The sequence below is a fragment of the Scomber japonicus genome, chromosome 10 (assembly GCF_027409825.1).
Source record: "Scomber japonicus isolate fScoJap1 chromosome 10, fScoJap1.pri, whole genome shotgun sequence".
Taxonomy (NCBI): Eukaryota; Metazoa; Chordata; class Actinopteri; order Scombriformes; family Scombridae; genus Scomber; species Scomber japonicus.
The window spans coordinates 25,543,241-25,548,142 of record NC_070587.1 but is presented as its reverse complement, the minus strand read 5'-3'; the positions used below and the strand labels follow the sequence as shown (position 1 = coordinate 25,548,142).

The window sequence follows — 4,902 nt, the reverse complement described above, 5'->3', positions numbered from 1 at the left end:
GATGCGTGCTGTATAGACGATCTCTGTGCACGTCTTACCTTTGTTGTTTTGAGGTCAAAAGTTACATTTCAGCTCTAAAAGAACGCTGCTGCTTAGCTAGCTAGTTAGTCTGAAATGCACTGTGAAGGTCCTGGTTGTTTATAGAGTTAGGTGTGCACTCTTTTTTACCATATACTATCTTTAGGGTGACTTCCTTCTGGAGCATCAGCTCCAGCATCAGATGCACACAGTGAAACAAAAGCTGAGCTCATTCACCTATGATTATGTGGATAATAATAATAATAATAATAATAATGACAATTAGAATGATAATAATAATAACAATAATAATAATAATAATAATAATCCTTCACTCCACCACCCCTATTGACCTGTAGGAGTCAGGGCAGAGAGAGAGAGAGAGTGAGAGGGGAGAAACCTCTACTACTGGAAAGGTGAGTCTAAAGGACTTCACAGGATAGAGTCATTTGTGATGCAGACAGTCTTGGAATTTTATGGAACTTGATATGAATATGAAATATGAAACATTTCAGTCCAAGTGCGCCATATAAGACTTATTTAACTTGAGCTTTTATTTAGGAGAGTAATGATTGGAAAGTGGAGATAGCCAAGAGAGAGATATATAGGCCTAAGACAAATTAGCCTGGCCCAAATATTTTCATGAGTACCTTAATATAACTGTAATTTATGTAATTAGGTAATATTTTTCAGGGCTTGAAATTACAACCATTTTAGTCACATATGTGTGTTCATAAGTCAGATTTAATTATGACCAGATGCAGTTTTCACATTATATGTAGAGCCAGTGTCAGTTCAGAGGTAATGCTGTTACACTGATGTAATCTGGATTTATTTCACAGGATAGGGGTTATAGCCTTACTACAGCCCCTACATCTAAGTAAGGCTATAGCCTTACTACAGCCCCTACGTCTAAGTAAGGCTATAGCCTTACCTTGATGAGATCAATGTGTGGATGACTCATAAAATCACAACAACTGATTAGTCTACATCTAAGTAAGGCTATAGCTGATATTTCATTGGACATTACATTTAGTTACAGAATGAACATTGATGAGAGAAAGAAAAAAATGCCAAATTTTAAACATTAAGATACAATGATACAGGAAGATCTAAAACTATAATATGTGGCTGTTGTCCAGGACACTTCTTGGCTGTTGTTCAGTATTGGGAATACTCCTTGCTCTCTAGTCCTATGAATATGTATACGTATATTATTTGTTTTATTCATATGGATGTAATGTGCAGTACCAGTCAAAGGTTTGGACACACTGCTCAATTCAAGACTAGTGGGCTCATGACAGCTGAGAGGAAAAAGCTTACAGCACCTGGTATTCCCAGGCAGTCTCCCATCCAAGTACTAACCAGGCCCGACCCTGCTACGAGATCAGATGAGATCGGGCGTGTTCAGGGTGGTATGGCCGTAAGTGATGAAACAGGCTGCAGAAAGCCCATTTAAAGCTACGCCAGGGCCCGTTATACCCGTCCGTGTCATTGAAGGAAATAATATTAACATTCATAATATAATGTGTGTATAGCTAGGGGATTGATTTGGGATATCACAAAACTGCACATCTGGTTCTGTTATCAAATCGTTTATATGTGATTTGCATTAGATCCAATGAATACGTATATGATTTTTTTTTTTTTTTTTTTTTGTATTCATGAAAAATTGATTACCTACAGCTAATCTTTAGGAATATTTCAGCTCTCCAAGATTATGTTTCTGTTTTACCTCCAAATGGCTTGGTAGAACTTTTTTTTGGACCTAGTTGCATGTTTCCTGAGTTCTATGTTATCATAACTGATAGAACCAATGGCCCGAACTATGAAAATAAATCAAGTTTTTCTTATTCACAACTTTGGACACACCTTCCCATTCACTTGAATGAGAAACTGATCCAGCAAATCTGTATTGTATTAAGACAGACAAATAAAACCTGCACCTATCCTTTAATGTATTTTTGCACTTTCTTATGTTCTCAGATTGAGTAGCTGCAACCTATCAGAGAGAAGCTGTTAGCTTTGGCAACAGTCCTCAGCTCAAAGTCCTCCAGTCTGACAGAGCTGGACCTGAGTAACAATGACCTGCAGGATTCAGGGGTGAAGCTGCTCTCTGCTGGACTAGAGAGTCCCAACTGTAGACTGGAGAGTCTCTGGTCAGGATTCAATGTGTTCATCAGATAACTCTTTAAATCTCTATTTAAATTTAGAACATTATCACTGAACAAAGGACCAACCTTTATAGTATTTTCTGTGACTGCTTCTGTTGCCAATCTTTGGCATAGCTTCTGGCAATCATGTATTATTGTGTCATCATGAGGATATTTAGTTCTATTATCTAATCACTGCATCACTGCTGTTAAAGCCTAACAGACTAAATACATTTCAGTTTCCCATTCATTTGTTAATTCATTCATTAGTCTCCATTTCTGCTGTCAGGCTGTCAGATCACAGACCTCAGCTCTGAGGTCCAACCCTTCCCATCTGAGAGAACTGGACCTGAACTACAATCACCTGGGAAACATGGGAGTAAAACTGCTCTCTGCTGGACTTGAGAATCCACACTGGAAACTTGACACTCTCAGGTATGGAGAGAACCTCCAGCATTTTTAGTCACTGTTTGATAGAGGTCTACCCTTTGGAAAGCCTTTTACCCATCATACTGTCAACCTGTGTCATATAACTTAATATCACGTGTGATGGAAGGTAGTCATGTGAAAGACTTTTTCACACAGGCCTTTTGTTACAAACTGCAAGTAAAGAGACAGCGGAAAAGACAGAGAGATACTAGTGTAGTTGTAGCCAGACAGTTGTTGAGGTACATGGTTGCAGTTTTAACAACAAAGTCTGTCCAGACTAACAGAATAGGAGCATATCTTGACTGTCATGTTGACTTGAGAATCCACATTGGAAACTTGACACTCTGAGGTATGGAGAGAACCTCCAGCATTTTTAGTCACTGTTTGATAGAGGTCTACCCTTTGGAAAGCCTTTTACCCATCTTACTGTCAACCTGTGTCATCACAAACAAGTGTGTTGTGATGTTAATGAAAGGAATCTCAGTGTGTAGCTGAAATGTGGAGACTGTAGGGACTAGTGTGTGGGTGTCACAATGTATTTCTGTTGTTTACGGATGCTGTGGTCCTGCTGGCTTCTTCAGACCATGTAATACAGTGACAGTCAAAAGCTTAGACACATTTTAGACCATTTCTAAATCAAGGGAATGGGTAGGTCTGTCCAAACTTTTGATTGGAACTGTACAATCCATGTTGCCTCAAGTGGCTAAAAGTTAGAGCCAAGTTTGGCAATGTTGGGTTAGGGCAGTGCTTCTCAATTAATTTTCTGTACGTCCCTCCTCGGAAGCAGAAAACATTTCAACCTACTATCTTAAACAAACCTTTTGGTAAAATTTAATTCAGAGTTTTTCGATATTTTGCAGAACAAGATTGAAAAGTGAAAAACATAAACTCTTTTGGACCACAGATTCTCAAACAAAGACTCTTTTAACTCATTTTTCACATATCAACATTTTAACATAAAAGCAAAATAAATAAATACCCCAATGGCTAATAACTTATTTTTCTTTTCAAGTATTCAACTAACTCCTCTCAACAGGAAATCTATGAAACAAAAATGAATAAAACAATTTGTGCCCATGAGGATTAATGGCTACAATGAGCACGTTTTGCAGTGCACAGCTTTTCGAAGCGGGGTTTGAAGCATGATACTGCAACTCTCAGCTCCTGCTCAATGTTTAGCTGGGACCTGTACTTGGTCTTCAGTGCAGCAACAGCAGAGAAGCCAGTCTCACAAAGATAAGATGTTGCAAAAGGCAGAAGAATACCCATGGCCCTCTGTCCTAGGAGTGGATACTGCCTCTCTACACTCAGCCAGAATTCACTGAGTGTCTGTGATGGGAAGCTCAGTCAGTGTGGAGTCAGATGTCATGTCAATGAACTGGTCCTCCTCTGCAGAGCTGAAACCAGTTGGAGCTGATGCATTGAAAGGATCTCTCACCCAGTCATACTGGGAACTGTTTTCAGGGAAGTACTTTTTAAAGAATCCAATCAGTGATGAGATATGCTGCTGGATACATGGAATCACTGAGGTGGCATCACAGTCAGTGGTGTTAACAAACTCCTGCAGGTTCTCAAATGAATCAGTATTTCCTTCTTCGAGTCGTCTGCCCCACATTGCTAGCTTTCGAGTGAAAGAGCTGATCTTGTCTGTGACCTGAGGGAGGTGTTTATCTTTCCCTTGAAGCTGCAGATTTAGTTCATTTAGCTTTCCAAATATGTCACTCAGGTAGGCCAGTCTCACCAGGAAGTTCTCATCACTAAATTTTGCTGCGGTTTCATACTTCTGCTCCTGCTCCAAAAACATTTTTATCTGCTCTCTGAGCTCAAAAACTCGGGACAAGACTTTTCCTCGCGACAGCCATCTTGCTTCACTGTGAAAGAGCACAGCTTCATGTTCAGCTCCCATCTCCTCACAGATAGCAGAGAAGACTCTTGTTTTCAGTGGTCTGGTCTTTATAAAATTGACTACAGCTAAAATGTCAGTCATAACCTCACTTAATTCAGAGGAAAGGTGCCTTGATGCCAGTGCTTCTCTGTGTCAAACACAGTCTGTCCACTCAGCATTAGGTGAGGCCTTCTTGATGAGTGTCCGAAGTCCTTTTCTCACCCCTGCCATGGTCTGTGCACCATCACTGCAAACACCAATGCAGTTCTCCCACTTTAGCCCATTCTCAGTCAGAAAGCAGTCCAGCATTTTGAATAGCTCTTCAGCCGTGGCTCTGTCTCTGACATATTTACAAAAAAGTAGATCCTCACACAGAGAGTTTGTCATATCAAAATGCACATATGCAATAAACAAACA

General features: G+C 39.8%; 1 pseudogene; it reads right to left on the bottom strand.

Moving 5' to 3' along the window:
- Positions 1–1,334: 1,334 nt before the first annotated feature.
- LOC128367155 (uncharacterized) lies at positions 1,335–1,447 on the bottom strand (annotated as a pseudogene).
- Between the last annotated feature and the right edge of the window lie 3,455 nt (positions 1,448–4,902).